The sequence below is a fragment of the Rattus norvegicus genome, chromosome 4, assembly GCF_021556685.1.
Source record: "Rattus norvegicus strain SHRSP/BbbUtx chromosome 4, alternate assembly SHRSP_T2T, whole genome shotgun sequence".
NCBI lineage: Eukaryota > Metazoa > Chordata > Mammalia > Rodentia > Muridae > Rattus > Rattus norvegicus.
In genome coordinates, this window is record NC_141537.1 from 65612501 (window position 1) to 65623984 (window position 11484).

The window sequence follows — 11484 nt, forward strand, 5'->3', positions numbered from 1 at the left end:
CTTGGAACAGATGCCAGTCAGCAGCGTGAAAATGATCAATAGTTGGTAAAAAGGAGACGAGATGCGCCAGCCTTGCTGTCTTCTCTGATGCAGAGGTGGATGAACTATGCAGGAAGAACATGGATTTTCTATTTCACAATAGCAAAACCGTTTCCTCATGACCTCTCTTGTCATAAGAGTGACAATTTGCTTAACTGTTTCTCACCCAACTGATTGATTATAATCTGAAAATATTGGTGGTGGGGGGACAGAAAAGAAAATAGCGAAGAAATGCATTCTTTCTCTATTTCTCTGTTTCTTATAGACACAAAATGTGTTTATACTAGTTTTCCATTTGTTTGTTTATGATTCCAGAGTCTCATGTAGCACACATTTGCCACTAACCCCTGTGTGACTGAGCCTTGACCTCTCTGACCTTTCTGCCTCTACCTCCCAAGTGCCAGGGTTACATGAAGGTGTTGCAGAATATTTGATTATGCTATGAACCTTGAAATTGTATTACTTACTGAAAAAAAAAACTGTTTCTAGATGCGGTGTGGCTCAGCCCTTAGCACACACCTTTGATCCCTCTGGCTGGAATCCAGACAGGCCCTTATTGCACACCTTTAATCCCACACAATGAAGGCAAAGTTAGTTTGTAGAAGGAAGTGCTCATGTTTGAAAATGATGTCTAATTGAGTGGCAGACAAAGAGATGAATCAGAGAAAGATTTTACAATATAAGATATGCCCAACTCTCATGTGAGGGAGAGGAAAGAGAGGCTACTTAAGGGAGAGCAGTGCAGGGGAAAAGGAAGGGGTCATTTTACTGAGAGAGTTGTACAGAGACAGGTTGCACAGAAAACAAGCTAGACACAGGTTAAGACAGAGCGAGCCAGAGAATGAGACAGAGCCAGATTAGAACAGATTTCCAGAGTGCGTCCAAAACTAAGCAGCACAATTCAGTCAGGAACTCAGAGAAGCCAGATTGAATCAGTCAGCTTGGAAAGGAGCTTGAGCCAGAACAACTGAGTTGAACCAGGCAGTCAGAGTTCAGAAAGAAGTAGAGAGGGTGAGCTTATTCAGCAGCAAGTCAAGCTTATTCAGCACCAAGTCCAGAGGTTAAAAACATTCTAGTCCAAGATGATGCATGGAGGCTAGGAGCTTCCAGGTCAAGGCCTGAGGTAGTAGACTGAGGCCTTAGAGGTAACCATTACTTCTGGTAAATAAGAGTTACATTTACATGAAGGTGCCATGACACCTGTCTCAATCTTTTATAATATAAACTTTTCTCCTAGTCAGAATTTTCCTGGCAATTACACCAAAGCACTTACTGGAGAGTAAGTTTTGCCCTTCAGGAACTTAGGGCTGACTTTTTAATTAATTGTGGATTTAATTAATTGTGGAATTAATTGTGGATTGTTAATTAATTGTGTGGATTTTTATATTTACTTATTGGGGAGAGTAGAAATTACGCTTAAAAAAACTCTATATCCCTATAATTTAATTGTACCTTTTCTTTTCTTTCTAAAAGCAGGCACAAGTCAGTGTGGTTATCCAGATGACCTAACATGGAGAGAGATGCCATGATAAAGGATTTAAGGAGTGTTTTGAGTTACTTGCCCAATGCATTCCTCTTTTCCAAGGAAGCTTGCAGAGAGTCTTTGACTTTTGGCAAGAAATATACCACAGGAAGTCTGATCATGCACATCATTACACTGTCTCATGCAAGTCACTAGGTACACAAGAGATATAAATATTGTTAGTACTCTGTATGTGTTGTTTTCTCAAGCCAGAGTTTCATGTAGCTCAGGTTGGCTTTGAACCCACTGTGTAACTATGACTAATTTTGAACTCTTGATCCTCTCAGGTGGTGGTATCATAGACATGTACCTCCTTGTACAGTTACTTATTTTAAGTAACAGTTTCATTAAGTGAGCCAGATACAATTATAATCGCATTGATCCTCAACACTCTTAAGCACTTAAAAATAGTCTACAAAACGTCCTCCCACCAAACTCACCCTGGAGCTTCCTGCACAATTAAGTAACACTTTATCCTCACATCTGATTTCACCCAGGGCTCTACTGTCACCTTAGAGCAGCAATGGTTCAGTCCCCTACTGAAAATCAGTACATACAAAACACAGAGAGTCTTAATTTCCGTGGACTGGAACATAAAACTTAGGTTGCTCCTTTAAGAGAGAATGTTGAGTATCCATTCAAAGGCCTCAGGAGAAATGGTACTGTTCTGAGATCTGATTTTGGGGAAAGGAATAAGAATATCAATTCTGTGGTTCAATTGCTGCCTGTACACTGGTGATGCTCAAGCAGGGCTTTCAAACCCATGTCTTACCCAAGAGACCTGTGCTGGCATGTCCCGACAGTCCCATTTAGATATGCCATTGAACCTGGCATTGGATGTTGCCAAGATTCATTTTATCTCTCATACTTCTTCTTTGATTTGTTCTAAATTTTTTTGAAATTTTCATGCATGTATTGAACTTGATCATTAACATACTTCCCTCTCTGGACATCTACTCCTTTTATTTCTCCCAACTCTCTGTTAAATTCATGACTTCTTTAATTGTGTGTGTGTGTGTGTGTGTGTGTGTGTGTGTTTTATATGTATATATAAATACAATATACTAACTCCACTACAAATGTATATACATATTTAGGGATGATCTCTTAGATAAACTGTCAGGGTTGAGAGCTGGTCCCTCGAGAAAACAGACTTCTTCTCTCGGTTGCCATTGACTGACTGTAACTCTTTATCTGAGGAGTCTGAGATTTCACCTATCTATAGTGTCTCAGTGATGTTGTCACTGCGTAGGTCTTCTTTAGACTTCTGTATTGCTGAGATTTCATGGGTGAAGCTTGCTGTTATGTATAGAAAACACTGTGTCACCGTAGACATCCTGAATCTTTCTGGCTCGTGTGATCTTCTTGCACTATCTTCTGTGATATGTCCTGAGCCTTGGATGTTACAGTTGCAGTTCATATATATCCACTTGGGTTTGGAGTCCCACAGGCAGTTGTTCTCCGCATTTTGACTATTTGTAGATTCCTGTGATGTAGATTCATCTGCTGTGAACAAAAGTGACTTTGAACAAGGGTGGATCCTGCACTTAGCTTTTGGGAGTAAGGGTAAGTATTTAGAATGCAGTTTGGAGTTATGCTGGGTTAGCAATGTGAGTGGTAGTAGCAGGGTCTCCTCTAGGATCCTCACTTGAGATGTCTTCAGAAACAAGCACTGTCTTTACACTTTCTCTCCGTATTGTGATCTCGATGTCTGTGGAACTCTGAATGAGACAGACACAGTGTATGGGTAAGGGTGGGAAAAAAATGCAGTCTGTTTTTTTTTCCTGTGAATAGGTTTTTATTCACTTTACATCCCAATCACAGCTGGCCTCCCTCCTCTCTTCCCTGTCCCATCCTTACAAATTCCAGAATCTTCCTAGATGATTCTTTTCCCATTGGCTCCCACTCCATTAAGCATCAGCACCTCGGGATTGGAGACAATATATTCAGACATATCTGTGACGAAGAGGAATAATGGCTGGAACCATGAATCCAAACCATTAATGGAGTAAATACCTGGCTTCTCTCCCCAGAAACTGGGCTCTGCCTACCTATATTGTGAAAGAGGGAAAGACAAAGGTTAAAAATCAGCCTTGACTCCTTGCTCGGCTCTTCAGAGGACTCTGAGATGGTCGTAGATGCTTCCTTTATTGCCATAAACTTCAGGTAACCCGCTACATTTCTATTGTAGAAGAAGAGAGAAAAGTATGTGTGTGAATTAGAAGTAGTAGCGTCTTCTCCCCACAGGGAAGGTCGATGATATAATAACAGAGAAGGATAGTCCCTCCTTATGAACAATTCACACTTTCCGATTGATTGATATTGCTCAAAACTCCCCTATTAAAACAACCAAGGAACCTTGGCATGGACTTAAAACTGGTAAGCCTAGCATTCAGAGCCCTGTGGCTGTAGGACCTCAAGTTAACCCCCATCCTAGAATCCACAGTGTTACTCATTCAGAAGAGAGAATGTCCCTGTGCGATTGCATTCTTGATATGAGTAAAGCCTTATCTAAGAGCTTTCAAGGCTAAGAGAATGACTTGGTTTCATTCATGCATAAAACTGGGATGTTTGGTGAAGCAGATGTTTGTGTAACAGCTGACCTTTAACAAGGGAGCAGCAGATGCAGAGGCTCTGAGCAGTGTCCTCAGTCCAGAAGAGTACATGACCACATGTGCCTCTGCAGGGATCCCTATAAAGATTAGTTGACTGAGTCTTGGCTTTCCCACAGTATAATAAATGCACTGAGCATTTAGGAGTCTTTCCGAAACCTTTCATGTCTATTTTTTAATCTCCCCTGGCTTCCAGGCAGGTCCTTGGTTTTAACTACATGAGCCTTGGTAAGGTCTTGTTCTGGAAAAGAGGTTGGAGATGTGTTGAAGCCACCATGATTAGCAAGGCTTTATCAATCTCAGTTTTGCAATAGTCCTCTTCATTCTGTTGTCATATTAAGTATTTTAAATTTAGACATTTAATGATCTGTAACAACACTGGTTTAAACTTTTTGTGTCTTGTAGAAAGTCCTTTAATTCTTTCTGACTGTTCTATGAATGAGCCCAGAGCCCCTGTTTAGGTCTTGCTTAGACTTCTGTACTGCTGAGATTTCATGCTGCTTCATGTTTCTTATGTATAGAAAGCACTTGTCTCAGAGTAGACATTCTGACCCCTCTGGCTCTTGTGATCTTCTACCCTCTTTTTGCATGCACATATGTGCACACACACACACATGTGCACACACACACACACACACACACACACACACACAATTTATCAATTAGTATAGCCACACTGAGCTCCTGCCAGTTATTCAGAAGCACTGAATTTATTGTTGCCTTTGGGAAACCATATCACCTGAGAGTTGGGGGCAACCCATTTCTCCACTGACTTTTGTTCTCAACTAACTTCAGGTTTCAAGTGTATGTGCCCTTTATTTTGGAGATATCTACCAAATTGCTCTGTATAGTTAATGTGGGGGTCATTCAAGTGATACTTAGATTAGTTTGTTCTTGGAACATTTTATTTCTCTCAGTCGGATTGCTGTCCTATAGTAATCAAGAGCAAACAATATAGTTAAAGAAAGTCTTTCAAGGCAAAACTCAGAATCATTGTTGATAATAGGATACAGTGATTGGATGGCCAAGTGGTAGGATTATTACTTGAGTGTACAGTCCTTTATGAACAAAAGCTACAATAGTTGAAAGTCCTCTTCGACTTAATAAGAATACCCTTTGGACTAAGGCACTTCACAGAGGTCAGAATCTTGGAACTGGTCAAATGATTCAAAGGATATAAATTGCTTGGCATGTAAGGACCAGAATTCAGATGCCTATCAGTCATGTAAATTCTGGTTGATTTTGATAGTCCACCTTTATCCCAGATCTCAGAATACAGAGCCCAGGGCTCCCTGAAATAAGCAGGCTAGCTAGAATAACTGAATGTGTGATCTCTTGGGTAAACCAAGGGAAAAAAAAACCCTGCTCCAATCAATAAGGTGAAGTAGAGGGAAATCAAAGAAGACACCCAATATCAGTATCAGGCCTCCACATGCACATGCACATGCACACACATTTACACTCATTTACACCACACATGTGGCTACACATGCATGCTTGGATGCAAAACATGCACAGACACATGTGAAAAAATAGAGGCCCACTTCCAGGCTTCTACATAGTGGATACAAATTCATATAATGACAAACAAAGAACAATGTTCTTACCTTTAAAAGTTGCTGTGGCCCTAACCTTTTTCTCTTTGCCCAGCTATACTTAGCCTATAGTTGCAGTTTTTCCTCTCTCTCTGACTTTTTCTCTTTGGCCTAGACCCATGTCATCAATCACAAATCATTTGCTTCAGCTTGTTACTAGTCAAGTTACTCGATGACATTCCTTTACCCTGTGCCCACTGATAGGACAAAGGACAATTTCCTTCCTACAGGTAGAATCCATTCAGTTCTCAACCAAGAACAATCTGACCCCACAGTTAGCTTGTTATTCCAAGTGACTCAGTGGTCCTCAGCAAATGCCCTGCAGCCAGAGAGAGGCAATAGGGAACAGGAAGCTCAGAATAATGAGAGAGAATTTCAGCCCAGCCATTGTTCTTATACCAGAGATGTAAGGATGCTTCTATAAGAAACACTGGTCCACTGAGACAGCAAGCAGAGAAACAGAGCATCGGGTAAGCAGCAGTGCAGATGACTTTGCTTCCCGTGTTCTCATTTGAATCATTGCTTTTCACCTCCCGAAATTTCTCAGTGCTCTCTCACCACAGGCCGGAGCTGATGGGACCCTGAGCCCCTTCACTGTCACCAAGAGCATTCAAATGTGAACTCACCTGGATAAACTCAGCAAAAAGAGACCTCATTCCCAAATAGGGAATGTTTTTTTTCATCAGATGGGAACTCGACTATCATCTGTCTCCCCACTACTTTAGGGGTATTTAGGGTGAAACAAGGAAGCTGCATCTATATGCTGTCCTATTCATAGAATTTCCAGTCTGTTACAGTTCATAAATTCAAGAACACTGGCTTATCCCCAGGCTAAAATGAAGCAAAGGTAAGGCTGTGAGCAGCCATGGGAGGTTTCAAATGCAGCAGCCACACTTGCAGGCAGGGACAAGCCCCATAGCCAAGGATAGTTGTTCTATGGGATCTGCTCTTCTGGACTACAGATCTGTGTGGAAACACAGAAGGTTATGACCTCTGCTGACACTGTACAGACTTAAGAGAGATTTAGGAATATTCCTAACAAGAAGTGTAAGAAGAGCTGGGTCCTGGTCCTTCTTCCAAGATCTACCTCCTCAGCCCCCCCCAGGGGTGTTGGAGGCTTATATAAAACCTTATTATATTTTTATGCTTTTGAAGCTGTTTCTGGCCCTTTTATCTGGACTGCCTTGCTGTTCTTTTGTTAGACTGTATAATTGATTTGGATTTTCCTGAGTTTCTTAAATCCAGCTCTGGTGAGAAGACAAGGTGGTTGGATGAAGTCATTATGACCCCTGCTGCAGGCTTCCATTACGTTTGACTGGGGCATTACTGAGAAATGACTGTGATCCTCAGCCTTGTCATGCAGTGGGAACAATAATGCTTTTCAGGAGGAGAAAAAAATGTGTTTGTTTTCATCAGAAAGAATTAATGCCACAGAGATCTTATGCAAGCAACTTGATTTCTTGGTTGAACGATCTTATCTGACTTAAGAAATTAAAAACAAAACCACAGACACTTAGGACTTTACTAGTCAAAGGTATTCAGAGAAGTGTGGACTGTTTTTTCTAAGAGAGCAAATATACATAAAAGTGATGTCAAAACCGTGCCTTTTATTGGCATTTGGTATGCAGTCTTGCAACAGATTTTCACCCATAATCCTCCATAAGAGCATTCAGATAAGATTTGCCTTTCCTCGGCGAGCCATCCAGGGTGCGGTGACTGTCTTCCATTTAAGGTGCTGATTTATCATCAGCTCCTTCACTGTATGAATTACTTGTCAGAGTCTAAACATTGCATTAAATATTCTCAGTTTGAAATCTTTAAATATATACAAATGGGAAGATCATATATTAAACTACTGTGTATACATACATATACATTTTTAATATCAACATTGATCAACAGTCTGACATTCTTGTTTCTTGTTCACTGCCCACACTTTCCCTGACAGTTATCTTAAAAAATTCCAGATGAATAATTATGATTTTTTTAAAAGAGGCTCCACCAAAGACAGGACTCGCATTGCTTTGCATGGTATCTAAACACAGCCACCCAGAGATAGATGGGCTCAAGGACCAAGAAAAACAATCAAATCTTTCTTCAGATTACACAGGCATTAGCACAGAGTGCTGTCTCCAGCCTATTATGGCAAAGTATTGGTCTTAGAGGCTCCACCTCAAAGACAAGTGCTTCAATGCCTGCTTCCATTCCTCGGACATTAAAGGCAGCACAATGGGGGCTGGTTTTACTGCAGCCAAGATACAGGTGGACAAGTGGCAAACTTAAAATGGGACCCCTGAGACAAGACTTCCGGAACACCATGGGACCCACAACACAAAGCCAAATGACGCATGCTCTGTGCGATTAGAATTAGTGCTGCAACTGTCACCGGTGAAGAAACCTAATACTGATTGGTGTCTAAATGTTTGAATATGTACTGTTCCCTGAAATTTTACATTGGAGGTATTTTACACAAACCATCATCAAATGTAGCACATTTGCACTCTAGCCACTAAACTATCTACAATTTTTTTTTGTAATTGTAATCTCTAACTTTTCTGTTGTTGTGATAAAATACCTTGACTAAAAGGAAGTAAAGAAAGGGTTTATTTTTGCTTAAGATTGGTAGCAGGAATAGGAGACCAGTCTGGCAGTCAGGACTCAGACACAACGCTTCAACAGCACATGAGAAGGGGAGAGGCAGGACAGAAATTGGGGCCAAGTTATGCAGCTATCCTCAGATTCCACCCCATACCCAGTGATATACTTCACAAGGCACCAGTCACCTCTGAAGGGTTCCAGGAATAGTGTCACAAGCTAGTGACTCCATATTCAAATAGATGTCCCTGTAGAGGACATTTCTCATTCATAACAAGTCTATCCTCAAGGCATATTATCTCAATGAAAAATGTCAAGATTTCCCAGCCATCTCAGCATGTGTTCCATTAAAAGTTCAATTGGAAAGTCATATACAAATTAACTTAATCCTGAATTTCACAATAATCATGGTTAGTCAAATGCTTGCCTTCATATGTAAAATTCTACAGAGTTGAATTCTAACTTCATGCCCTAGCATCATCCCTAGACTGAATTGTGTCCCTTTAAAACATGACTGGCAATATTTTGAGCTAAGGGTGATGGAATTTAGAGTTTTGAGATAATTGAGATAGATAATAAAGAAATAAGGCTAGGAAACATACTATGAAATTATCCTTTTAATGGCTAAGCTACCCAGATTCTGATGTTTTTTCCCCATGAGATGGAGAATGCCTCTGAATATTTGCTTTTGGTCAAAGTACTCTCTCTTTGGTGAATGGACACCAACTTTAGTTTGTTTCTACACATCCACTATTTTTCTGAGCCTGATTCAAGTGTTATCCCATTCTCTGTGTTCTTATATAACTTTATATCTTCTCATGCATTCTTCACTGTATTAGATGACAGCTCTCAACAATCATGTGTCAGGGACTGAACTCTGTGAGGCTGAGCTCTGGAAAAGAAGAATCATCAAGTTAAAGGACTCTGCTTCCTTTTCACCCGGAACCATTTTTTTCCTTTAAACTATCAAAAAAAAATAACAATTACAGTGTAAGGGGAAGGACATCCATTATGTGTTCCCTAGTCCATTTGGAAAACATGGTAATGCTTCTTTGTTGATGCGTATGGGACCATAAGAGAGGTGATGTTCTAGGTGAGAGGGGATGAGTATCAGTCAAAAGCGAATGCCCATGAGTGTTACAAAGGCAAAGCTGGTAGAGTCCGGTGTCATCCAGTATGTTGCTGGCATTGTTGTAAGCAAGTGATTTAGGAAATGGATTGTTGCCAACAGAAGTGTTTTTCATTTTGAGCATAGAAAGCACAGTCAAAATTTGAACAGGTGAAGAAAAATGACAATAGAGGAAGTCAAAGGGACAGATGCATGGATTAACTGTTTTTACCCAGAGAGACACACTTTGAGTCTGAGCTAACGGGAATGAACCTGTGGTGCTAAAGCCTACCCACTGGGATCCATGGCTTGGTGGTCATTCTAAAAGATATAAAAGGCTTAGTCTGTAATTTTTTAAAAAAAAAACTTTCTTGTATTGAAAATAGATTCTTCTCTTATACAATACACCCTGAACAATGCCCCCCATCCTACCCCTTTTTCTCTCCCCTCTCCCCCAGATCCACCCCTTCTCTGTTTGCCTTCAGAAAAGAGCCAGCCTTCAAGAGACCACAACCAAACAGGACAAAACAAAGTACAATAAGCCAAGTTAAGCACTCTCTTATAGAGCCTAGACAAGGCAATCCCATAGGAGGAAAAGAGCCCAAAGAACAGCTAAAACAGTCAAAGACACTTTCTATTCCCGATGTTAGGAGTCCCACAAAACCACCAAGCTAACACCTGCTGTCAGACACGCAGAGGGACTGGTGCAGATCCTTGTGGGCTATGTGGGTGCTACTTTGGTTCTTAAATTGAGCTGTGAGATCTTCCCAACCAGAGAAGAGTGTAAAGCATGATGCAGGTCTGAGCAGATGACCTACTTCTAGGGACGAAATGGATTAGCTGAGTAGTAGTCCATAGACCGGATTTTTCCCCAAGTAATAATTGCTGCTCCAGTAGCGATAGAGCAAGGATATCGTGGGAAAGAAGAAAAGAGTGGTGGGCCCTCACCTCTGGCCTTGCCACTAAAGTTCTTAGGAAGAGGTGGGAAGTGGGACAGGGCGTAGAGGGTATTCAACAGTGCTAAGAGAGAGGGAAGATATGCAAAGTACCATGCTTTTCTTTGCTGTGAAATCCCAAGGTCTTGAGGCAGGCCGTGTTGCAATTACTAGAGGCCTCAAAGTCCTTCTGGCTCTGACATAAAGGAAAGGTTCAAAATAATATGTGTTGTCTAAAGGATGTTGAAGGACAGGACAAATGTATTTGAAATTTAGGTAACTGAAAAAGAAAAAAATATGAAAAGAAGGTAACATTGGCTACTTTATCTGTCACTCAGGACACCTCCCACTGAGAAAAACAGGGCTTGCAGGAGGCTAGTGCTGTTAAAATTTGGGCTTATAGCCCAGGGATTCAGTGCAATTCTTTTTTCTGTATATAGAGTCGTTGAACACTTGTCAGGAGCTCTAGAGTCCAAATGGGGTAGCCTTATCTGCGACTTCTCCTTAGGAAAGGGTGATAACAATAACAAGGTTTCTGGATCATTCACAGCTCTTTCTTTTAGTCAGCGCAGAGGTTCACATTTACAGGGCTGTCCGTGAAGATCAGGCATGCAAGCTTTTACCTCGTTAGCAACAGGTTTGAATTAGGGCATCTGCTCAGAAGTGAATGATTTTAGTAGCTTACCAAGACCATTAAAACAACCAACCGAATAAATGAACAAAAAACAAGCAAACAAACACAAAACCCAAACCAAACCACCGACGACGGCAACAGCAAGAAAAACAACCAAACCCCACAGAACTGCAAAATACAACCTAAAAGCTTATAGTTAGACTTTCTGGCCCGGAATTTAGTCTTTTGATTTTTTTCATATATATGAAATTCACTTATTCTTTCTTGTAAGTCATATTACTAAACAAGCCACTGTCCCTGTAGTTTTTACATTGTCCACAACTATGATAACCCCACTTCTGTTCAAGGCCTTTCACTGAAGGACTCTTACTGGGATCCCCATTGTATGATTCAATATAAATGACATATTAAAATTATGCTAACTATGCATTTGGAAGTTAGATG